Here is an 11,618-nt window from a genome sequence, read left to right as displayed (position 1 = left end):
TGAGCAGGGAGCTAGATGAGGAACTCGATCCCAGGACCCTGGGATCATGACCTGAGCCGAAGGCAGACACTTAACCTAGGCCTCCCGGGGGCCCCCAGTGAGGACTCCTACAACAGTCACTTGGCATTTTATTTTATTTTTTTAAAAGATTTTATTATTTTATTTGACAGAGAGAGATTACAAGTAGGCAGAGAGGCAGGCTGAGAGAGAGAGGAGGAAGCAGGCTCTCTGCTGAGCAGAGAGCCCGATGCGGGACTCGATCCCAGGACCCTGAGATCATGACTTGAGTTGAAGGCAGAGGCTTAACCCACTGAGCCACCCAGGCGCCCTGTCACTTGTCATTTTAATCTTTCAATACAAGATGTAGATGTGGGATGACAAGATGACAAGCCCCATTTTCTGCAGAGAGGCCCGAGGAAGGTGACACTGGGCAGGGAGGCAGTCAGGACGGGCAGGGGAGAACTTGGTCTGAAAGGGGTTTTAGAGGTGGCAGAAGTCAGAGGAGTAGGGAAATGAGAATTAGAATCAGCATCTCAGCAGTGGTGGTTGTGGTGAAAGGCTTGGGGTGGGGAATTTAGAAGAAATTTTTGCCTGTGACAAATTCCCTGGAGTATATGTGATGCAGACATAATGTGAGAAGCAGTGATGCAATAAGATATGCAAAGAGCCTAAGTGTCCATCGACAGACAAATGGTTAAAGATGATGTGGTACAGATACAGGATGGAATATTACTCAGTCATGAAAAAGAAGGCCATCCTACTATTTGCAACAACTTGGATGAACCTTGAGGGCCTTATGCTAAAATAAGCCATGCAGGGGCACCTGGATGGCTCAGTTGGCTGAGCAACCAACTCTTGCTTTCGGCTCATGTCATGATCTCGGGGTCATGAGATCGGGTCCCACATGAGACTCCCTGCTTAACAGGGGATCTACTTGAGATTTTGTGTCTCTCCCTCTCCTCTGCCCCTCCCCCTGCTCATGTGCTCTCTCAATAAATAAATATTTTTAAAAATTCAGGCACAGAAAGACAAATGCTCTATGATATCATTGTATGTGGAATCTTAAAACACCAAACTCGTAGAAACAGAAGAGTGGTTACCAGAGACTGTGAAGTGGGAGAAATGGGGGAGACGCTGTACAAATGGAACAAACTTCCAGTCCAAGATGAGTAGATTCTAGGGATCTATTGCACAGCAGGGTGCTTATAGCAAGTGTCCTTGGAAGTTGCCAAGAGACTAAATCTTAAATGTTCTCGTCACAGCCCAGAAATGGGTAATTATGGGATGTGTTGGAAGCATAAGCTAGCGCAACAGGGGTGATCACTTCACAACGTATAGATGTATCAAACCAGCATGTTATTGCCTTAAACTTACACAATGTTACATGTCCATTTTATCTGAAAAAAGCTGAAAAAAAAAAAAAGGCAGGATGACAGACACCTGGTCCCTGGGCTGTGAGGTCTCCTGCTTTCTTATCATGACACCTTCATGAGGGAGGTTTTGAGGAAGTAAAGAAAAGGGGCTGTGGTCTGGGTGTAGCTCATGGCAGCTCTGGAAGTCAAAAAATGTGGGTTCAATAAAATTCAGTGGGAAGCAGGAAACAACCCCTGGAAATGGGGGTATTTGCAACCCCAGCATCTGTAACAAAGAGGTTCCTGGGTGTCCCTTAAAATAAGGCAGTTGCACAAGAGCCACTTGATGTGGCTCTCACAGGACAGTGGGAAACTCAGAAGTTGCAAGGGAACTAAATCGTCAAATCTGGTCTCATAAAAAAGAGACATGCACGGGGGGAGAAAACCTCAAAAGGTCCAAGAGATGTGACAAAAAATATTTGCAATTTCAATGGAATGGAATCAGATCAATAAGAAGCAAGAAAACCCCAGTAGTAAGTGAACAAAGTGTAAGGACGGGAGCAAAGAGATGTCATGAAAAGAAATAGGAGGGGCACCTGGGTGGCTCAGTGGGTTAAGTCTCTGCCTTCGGCTCAGGTTGTGATCCCAGGGTTCTGGGATCGAGCCCCACATCAGGCTCTCTGCTCAGCAGGGAGCTTGCTTCCTCCTCTTTCTCTGCCTTCTTCTCTGCCTACTTGTGATCTCTGTCTGTCAAATAAGTAAGTAAAATCTTTAAAAAAAAAAAAAAGAAATAGGAAAAACCACAAGAAATGAAAGCTGATCAACTCCACTCTTCAAGAAATAAAACTTTAAAAATGTAATATTGTATTTTGGCAAATAACTGAAAATTTAAGAAGTTCTTAAAATCCAGAGCTGGCGCCAGTGGAATGATGGCCCTGCCTGATTACCAGGCGCAGCTTTGGAACATCAGCATCTGAGACCAAGTCTTGCTCTCTCTCTGAAATTCAGTGGGAGATGGTGGACAGTGCTGGGGTAGGTGCCCTGGTCATAGCTCTCTTGTTTTTGACAGACTTGTTCCACTAGCGAAAGAGAGACACTGTGTCCAGAGGGACCCGGAACATGCCGGCAGCAGTTCCGCATGAGTTCCAGAAAAATGTTTTGCCCCGGGGGGTAGAAGGAAACAAAAGCCCAGAGGTACCTGAAGTCCCGGACATGTATGTCTGAAATGGTCTGGAGCCACCAAAAGTGGTTCAAAGATCTTGAAGAAATGTGGAAAGAACGGTTTCTTCTCAGAATCAGATTTCACCCCTTGAACTGGAAGCTCGTCAGGGTTGGTCCAGAGTATAGGAGGCTGAGAAAAACCCCATCGCCTCCAGTCGGGAGGTGCAGACTTGGGCCCAAGAACAATGAAAGTGGTGACTGAACTAGAGTTTCTAGACTTGGATGCTGGTGCGTCCGTGATGCAGGCAGAGTCTTTGTCAAGGAGCGTGTGCTCCCTGCCCCTGAGCCCCGCTCTGGCAACCAGGCCGTCCCCTGGTCCCTGTTCTTCATTCCCAAGTTTCCAGTGAGTTCACACGTGGAGGTTATGGCAGGAGGAGGTTTTCTTCCATCCTTTTCCTCCAGGAAACCTGCGGGAATCCCGGAGCTGGCTTCCCACTCATGTGGGTTGTCAAGCACAGCAGTCCAAAAAGAATTCTTGAGACATTTCACAGCGCAGGAAGGCGCCTTTTATTATGGCACAGGCTCAGGACCTGCGGGCAGAAAGAGCTGTGCTGAGATTGTGAGGAGTGACTGACTACCTACTATTTTGTTAGTGGGTTTAGGGATAACGTAAGTCTCGGAGGAATTCCTGCATGCTGCAAGTCAGACCTACATCACCTGGCAGGTCCGGCTATTGTCAAGGTTGCCTTGAGTCTAATGAAACATCAACACTAAAAGGGCAGTGAATTCTGGGATGTCACGCTGTGCATCAATGGGCTGCAAGTTGTACCATTTAATTTTAGCTGCTTTTCTCTTGCCTTTGTTCTCCTCATCTCCACGAGGGGTCGCCATCCTCCCAGCGCTCCTTGTCCAGAAGGGAAATAAGCTGACTTCACGGGGCCCACAGTGTGACCGGATGGGGGCAAACCCTGAACCAGCGTGTAATCTCTTATTTTGTTCAAATGTGGGTTTTTTGTTTAAGATTTTATTTATTTCAGAGAGAGAGTGCGAGGAGCGTGAGGGGCCGAGGGAGAGAATCCCAAGCAGACTCCTGGCGGAGTGCAAAGTCCAAAGCAGGGCTCGATCCCGCCAACCATGAGATCACAACCTGAGCCAAAACCAACAGTGAGGCTTGACCGAAAAAGTCACCCAGGTGCCCTCAAATGTGCTTTTGGATATTCTACATTTGTTTTTATTTTTTTTTTTAAACTTCTTTTTACATAAGTATTTTTTTCCTCAGGTTTTCTCAGCTCTCACTTTTTCTCAGTATTATAAAGAAACCCTGGACAGCATTTTAGTGATTATTTAAATTATTCTCATCATATTATAGTTTCTAGAAAATACAGGGAGTTAAATTTAATGGGATGACAGAATTTGCTATTTCTTCAGCAACAATGCTATCATGTGCCAGCAATTCAGCCCCTGGAGACATGAGAGATATCAGAGAACTTTGTCTCTGCTGATGCTTCTGTGTTGCTCTGGGACAAGAGAACGGCAGGGGTTACTTCATGGTCTCCGTGAGATAGTTGATGAAAGAATGCCTGGGCCCTGCTGATTGCACTGAGGGCATGTGTGTGCAGTGAGGGACCCAGCGGCACTCCTGGTGGTCTGGGCCAGGCAGGGCTACTGCCTCCTTATGATCAGGGCCCTGGCCGGGGTTAAACCATCTCAGCTACTCATGGCACCAAAGGTAAGTACAGGCTGGGATTCTCAGCTCTGCTCTACCTCTCCAGGTGGTGAGGGATCTGGGCAACTGGAGCCCTCAGCCTTTTCATCTAGAGTGAAGAGCCTGCCCCAATGTTGCCACTATCTGCCCAATGTGTGTGCCAAGACTTTGAGGAAAGCCTGTGCCAAGCTCTGGGGCACAAGGCCCTTGGGGGGAGCCTGTGCCAAACTCTGTGGCCTTGGGACTGGGGGTTGTGTGTGAGTTGCTGTGCCCAGCAGCCCAGCTGCACCAGGATCAAACATGTCCAGGGATGGATGTGGATTATGGCCAAAGAGCAAAGCTGGAGCCTCTGGGCAATACGGTAAATAGTCCTGGGACCTTGGACAAAGTTTACCCTGCCCTGAGTAATAGTCCCAACAGAGCTTGTCCAGCGCCTAATCCACAGCTGTGGACATTGCAGGCAGAGAATGTGCTGGGTACTTCAGGAAAACCATGCTTAAGATACCAGCTGGAAAAATGTTTGAACCAGGTTCTAGAACCTCCAGGCTGTGCCGCCTCTGATGAGCTACAGAACATCTAAGCCTCTTCCTCCTCTGTTATAGAGAGTGGAGACGGACCTTCCTTTCAGGGAGTCTGGGAGAGATACAATAGATGTAAACAGTCTAACTAGTCCCTGGTACCTGGCAGTGGCTCAGGAAAGGGCAATGGTTGACACTAGGCTTCTCCGGGGACATAATACTAAGCCAGCCTCTGTGGACAAATGGAGACGGAGCACTGAGCCAGAAGAACCCTGGCAAAGGGAGGCACGCAGGGTCAACTCTCTGAATCTGTCAGACTAGCACACGGGAAAAGCGGGGGAAGCAGGAGAGGATTCTCATGGATAGACCCTGGGGGAGTTGGAGCATTAAACTGTGACTCCTGTTCCCTCAGGGCACCTGAACAAAGTAGCCCTCTGTGAAGGGGGACAATGAACAGAGGTGCTTGTCTGCCCAGCCCTTCCGTTAGCTGCAGTTTTTCGTGCCGCCACCAGAGGACAGAGCTGACTCACACTCTCTCTGGGGACCATGCAGGGGTTTCCTCTGGGGAGTTCTGGGTGTGGGGAGGGGTGGGGTGATGGGGAAGTGATGAGCCCCAGGGCTCAGGGACCCCCATCCTTCACCACGGAACGACAGACCATTCAGAGCCCCTGAGAGGTCAAGACGCCCTTTCCCACATTCCATCTCTCCAGAACAGGACAGTACAGTTGAGACAGATGTTCCTCTATCGGTCCGACCGGATTCCTCAGGACTTTGGTGTGCCTCTGCTCCCTCTTTTCCCAGGGAGTGCTCCCCACCTGTTCTTCATTAGGGGATTATTGTTCTCAGGGAGAAGGATCATGCACGCGAATGCTATCCCATGCAGGGCTTGTAACTAATGTCTGTCAGCCAGGAACTGCCTGGGTGGCTCAGTCGAATGAGCATCTGACTCTTGGTTTCAGCTCAGGTCACGATCTCAGGGTCCTGGGATCGAGCCCGCCTTGGGATCCACACTCAGCAGGGAACCTTCTTGAGATTCTCTTGCTCCCTCTGCCCTTCCCCTCTAAAATAAATAAATAGTTTTTTTTTTAAGATTTTATTTATTTATTTGTCAGAGGGAGAGAGAGGCAGGCAGAGGGAGAATCTGGCTCCCTGCTGAGCAAGGAGCCTGATGCAGGACTCGATTCCAGGACTCTGGGATCCTGACCTGAGCGGAAGGCAGTTGCTTAACTGACTGAGCCACCCAGGCATCCCCAAATAAATAAATCTTTACCAAAAAATAAAGGTATAAAAATGGAGTCCCACTGCAGGGTCATGATTAGCAATAAGAGGCAGAACCCCGGTTGAGCATGGGTGGAATTCATCATGTGTGCGCATTCTGCATGGAGCCCCCTTCCCACCCCACATTGTGTGATCACCGCAGGTGCCCTTGATGGGAGGCAGGGAAGGGGGGATGGCTGGGCCTTTGGGGGACAGGGAGAAGAAGTGGCTGGCATCAGGCTCTGATGAACTGGGAAAAGTTATGTTTGCATCTAAAATACATACTCCTCGGGGGCGCCTGGGTGGCTCAGTGGGTTAAAGCCTCTGCCTTTGGCTCAGATCATGATCCCAGGGTCCTGGGATGGAGCCCTGCATCTGGCTCCTTTCTCAGCAGGGAGTCTGCTCCCCCCCACACCCCACCTACTCGTGATCTCTGTCTGTCAAATAAATAAATAACATCTTTAAAATACTTACTCCTCTTATTGGGGGAGGGTTGTAGGCTTAGAAACCAATCCCTGCACAAAGGCTCCAGGACCCTTCTGCTTGAGGACGCCCACCCATGTCCCCACCATGGCATAGCGTCTCACTCCTGGGGTTCTATAATCCCTTGCTCGGGATTGACCTGTCCACCTTGACCACAGGCAGCATGTGGGTCCCGTGACACATACACTGAGGTGATCAATGCACTCTCTATTGTTCCTGAGCTGGGGGAAGCTCAGAGGCAGCCAGCTGGCACCCTTTGTTACACACACACACATACACACACACGTGCGCACGCACACTGGGACATGACACCCAGGCAGACACTCCTGTACTGACATGGGCAGAGACACATGTGGACAAACACACAGTTGATATGATACATACGTGATCTCCATGCAACCCCTAACCTCCCTAGACATAAAAGTCATGCAAGCATGTTCACGGGACATGTTTTGGGGAGTTGCCTGGACAAGGCTTTTTGGTGGCAGCACATGTGGCTAATGACCAGGGTCCCTGCAGCAGTCACCTCCCGTGGTTACCCTCCTAAAGGTCCACTCTGAAAGTCCCTCCAAGCCTGGCTCCTGGCCCTGCACAGTGTGGAGTTCATGGCCCGGTGTGTCCCCTCAGGTCTCAGGTCAGGGCACGGCTGGGGGACAGAGTCCTGGCTCTCGTGGAGACTGGGGCTTGCCCTAGGTCTACAGGGGCTGCGCTCCTCTGGCTCGGGTCATATATATGAAGTCTACACTCAGCTTTTTATATTTATATTTATATTCATATTCGTATGTTTTATATTAACACCATTCCCCCAGAAAACCACGGTGTTTGGAGTCAAAGTTGTTTCTGGTAAGTGTTGATTTGAAGCTGGAGTCTTTACTTGGCTGTGGTCCCCCCCACCATCACCCTGGGTCAGAGACTCCCAGCTCCAACACCCACCCCACGGGCCCTCTGGCATGAGTAGAAGGGAAAAGCAGCAGGAACACACAGCGGCGGGTGGTCCCAGGAGATCTAGTTCAGAATAATACAGGTGTCAGGGAAGCGCTGCTCCCCCTGAGCAGAGGGCGAACCCCGGGCTGGTGTGTGAGGACATGGTCCCTGTCATTCTGGCACTGTGGGGCCAATTTCCCCACACCAGTCACTCTGCCAGGGCGTTGACCTGAATCAACACCGTTAATTACCTATCCAGCCCAGTGGGGAGATAGTCTCCCTACTGCCACTTTAGAGATGAGGGTCTGAGTCTCTGCAAGGCTCAGCGTCACGCTCAAGGGCTGCTTTCTTCTCCAGAGCCTGCTCCCGCCCCCATGCCCAGCCACCCATGTCCTTGTCCGTGTCGCCTTCCTCCAACTGTGCGTCCAACCCACCACCGTGAACATCCTGGGTGGGAGCCACATGGGGCTATTAGTCTCTGTCCTCGATGCTTTCTTTCTCTCTTCCCCTCATGAGGGAAAGGGAGCTTTGCTGAGATGGACTCCAGAGGCTGACCCTGCTGGTGGCCAGAGGGAGCCTGTGCCTGGAGATAGCCCGCTTGAGGCCACAGAGGTAGGCCTCCAACTGCGTGTTGGTGCTCCCAGTATGAAGAGTCTGGGGGATGGGGGAGAGCCCGTTCAGGAGACCAGGAGAGCACAAGGGAGTGGCCAGTGCGCAGGAGGTGCAGGGAGTCTGTGCCCGGAAGTGAAGTGAGCCGTATTTCAAGGGTTCATGTGGCTGGTGACTACACTGCAGGGCAGCACAGGTCCAATGAGCCAGCCTTGGCCCAGCCTGGGGAAGGGCACCCACTGTGTTAACCGAGACTGAACTTCATAGCCCCTTGGCTTGGGAGATCTTGAAGTCACCACATACACACTGACAAAGGAAGGGGCTGTTTAGCTATGGAGTAGCTAGTGAAGGGGATGAGAGGGGATAGTCGTTCTTTCCCCTGACAGCTAGTCCCTTTCTAAAAGAAACAAGCACAATCTGGGGGGATGGCCCACCCCCAGCTCCAAACTGGCCATTTAAAAGAACCTCTTTTACAACCCAGACACCTCCCCCACCTCCCACAATGCACACCTTCCTCCTCTGAGATCAGCTTCACCTGGAATATTTGGTTCAATGAAACTTCGCCATCTCTTACCCATTCTGGTGTGAAAGACACGGAAATTTCCAGTAAGGAACCGATGAAGGCACAAAAGCACAGAGACAAGCCCTTACCTGGTGTTAAGGAAGAAACAAATCTCTGTGGAAAGCACATAATCCACATTCTCTCTGGGCATGTGAGCTGCTCCAGCTAAATGAGATGAGCGACAGTTGTAAAACATACGAGCCTGGGGCGTCTGGGTGGCTCAGTGGATTAAAGCTTCTGCCTTCAGCTCAGGTCATGATCCCAGGGTTCTGGGATTGAGCCCCACATTGGGCTCCCTGCTCAGCGGGGATCCTGCTTCCTCCTCTCTCTCTGCCTGCCTTTCTGCCTACTTGTGATCTCTGTCTGTCAAATAAAATATAAAAATAAATAAAAATAAATAAATAAAATCTTTAAAAACAAAACAATACACATGACTTTGAAGATCTAATAAGAAGAAAAATGAATGAAAATAGGTAATTTATAATCATTTTATCCTGATTATATGCTAAAATGGTACTCTTTTGAATGTGTTGGGTTAAGTGGCATTAAACTTCATGTGTTTTTTCAAATGTGTTTTCATGTGGATAGCAGAAAATTTTGAATTCTATATGTGGTTTGTATTTCATTTCTAGTAGTGATTCTCTAAAATCTGGGCAACCCCGGGCAGCACCATGGACTCACGTCCACCTATGGAGGGTGGGTGATAAGAATGGGAGCAGCTTCCCTGGTGAGATCAGGAACCCCACGCCTGTGGTTTGCCTGTCCTCCAGGATGCCGTGAGGGATGCCCCTGCCCCGTTCTGGAGCCACCTGAAGCTGAAAACTCCAGAGAACTTCCTCTCATTGTGGACATTCAGGTCTTCCAGAAAGTGAAACCCAGACCATCACTGATATTTGTCCCAAATCTCGACCTGAGGGAGCATTCTCCAACAGCCCAGAACCCCAGGGTCAAGCATGCCAGATGTTGACAAAGAGTTGCTCCAGTCCCTTCTGAAGTGTTTTTCAAAGTCTGGGTGGAACATGCTGGGGTGTGTTGGCTGTAATCTGAGGCCGGGGGATGCAGGAAGGCTCCCAGGAGGGCATCACACACGGAGGCGATGGAAACATCTGAGCCACAGCTCCAGAGGGCCAACAGCTCCTCTCCGGGCCGTTTTGTGTAGACTCACAGCTAATTGGGTGGCAGTGGGGGGACTGAGCAGGGAGGAGACCAAGATATGTGTGAGGCTGTGGGCTCAGACCTTCTCTGAGGAATATAAGTGGGTGTGGGATGGAGAGATCCATGATGGGCAAGGTCCCTTCAATTCCAGTCTAGACACGAGGCTGAAGCAGCCAGAAACTGGCTGCTGGTATTTCTAACCCTTCAGACTGGGCTCTGGTGTAACCCACCCTACTTCCTTTCTGGGAAGATGAGTATCAGCAGAGCCCTAACCGAGTTGCTGCTGACCCGTCCCGGTCCCTCTTGGCTGTCAGTCCACACTGCAGACCGAGCTCAGCCCTGCCTCCACCAGATAACCTGGTGTAAACAAGCATGGGAGCCAGAGCCAGGCTGGGTGCCTTGGTTCCGGGCGTCCAATTGTCTGGAGCCTGCTGTTCCAGAGAAAGAGACAGTTAGACACTGAGAAGCTCCTGCTTGTAGTTGACTCCCTGCTCTGACGGACACTTGTCCCTAGGAAGGCTGCTCAGAGGCACCTGTGAGACCATGGCCATACTTGGTCCTTTCGCTCACTGTCCTGTCTACTTTGCCTTACCTTGCTCCCTCTCCGTGTACCCAGGGCAACTCCACCAAAGCCCCAGGAGATGACCCTCTAGTCCAGGTGCAGGTGGATGACTGAGGGGTCAAAGTAAACAAATCTTGAGCATTCCTCCTCCTGGCTCCTGGATGTCCCCTGACAGCTTGCCGGAGAGCTGGGGTTTATTTGAATAGCAGCCTTGTCTATGCCATATCTACACCCCATGTTTCAGACCCCTGCTCACCGGCCATGCAGAGCCCAGGAAGGATGTTTCATCCCAGATCTGAGCCAAGGATCATCAAGCTTGTTATGGTCCCAAACTATACATCATACCATGACAGTAAGCCAAAGGAATTCTCTCCTTCCTTACTAGAAACCTCTGCTTGTGCTCGCTTCGGCAGCACATATACTAGAAACCTCTGCTTGTCCAAGCCCCTACAGGCAGAGCTTCCCGATGAGATACAGGATGCCCTGTTAAATGGGAACTTCAGATAAACCTGAGTAATTTCTCAGTATGTAAGTATGTCCCCAATATTGCATGTGGCACTCTTATATTAAAAAGTTATTTGTTCCCTATATATGCTGGGATTGTAGACTGGTCTAGTCACAATGGAAAACAGTATGAAGTTTCCTTGATAATTTAGAAACAGAACTACCATAGGATCCAGCCCTCCGAGTTCTGGGTTTCATTTCCAAAGGAAGTGAAAACAGGTTATGAGAGATGTGTCTGCACTCCCCTGTGTGTTGCAGCTTTATTTACAATAGCCAAGGCGTGGAAACAACTTATGTATATACATGGGCAAAGAAGGTGTGGTGTAGACATAGAGTGGAACAGTATTCGGCCAGAGGAAAAAGAAACCCCACAACAGGGTGCCTGGGTGGCTCAGTGGGTTAAAGCCTCTGCCTTCAGCTCGGGTCATGATCCCAGGGTCCTGGGATCGAGCCCCGCATCGGGCTCTCTGCTCAGCGGGGAGCCTGATTCCTTCTCTCTCTCTGCCTGCCTCTCCGCCTACTTGTGATCTCTGTCAAATAAATAAATAAAATCTTAAAAGAAAAAAAAAAGAAAAGAAACCCCACAACTTGTGACAACACGGGTATAATGTGTGTATCACCTCCATGTGGAATCTAAAAAACCCTGAACTCATAGACACAGAGTAGAGTGGTCGTCACCAGGGGCTGGGGGACAGAGGAAATGGGGACATACTGGTCAGACTCTACGAAAGAAAGGAAGGAAGGAAGGAAGGACCTGACCAAGGCCACACGGATAACAGAAGGCGGGTCCCAATCCCAGCTAAGGTGTGACTGAGTCCCAGATTCC

The sequence above is a fragment of the Neovison vison genome, chromosome 2, assembly GCF_020171115.1.
Source record: "Neovison vison isolate M4711 chromosome 2, ASM_NN_V1, whole genome shotgun sequence".
Classification (NCBI taxonomy): domain Eukaryota; kingdom Metazoa; phylum Chordata; class Mammalia; order Carnivora; family Mustelidae; genus Neogale; species Neogale vison.
The sequence above is the reverse complement of the archived record's forward strand: the minus strand, read 5'-3'. Positions refer to the sequence as shown.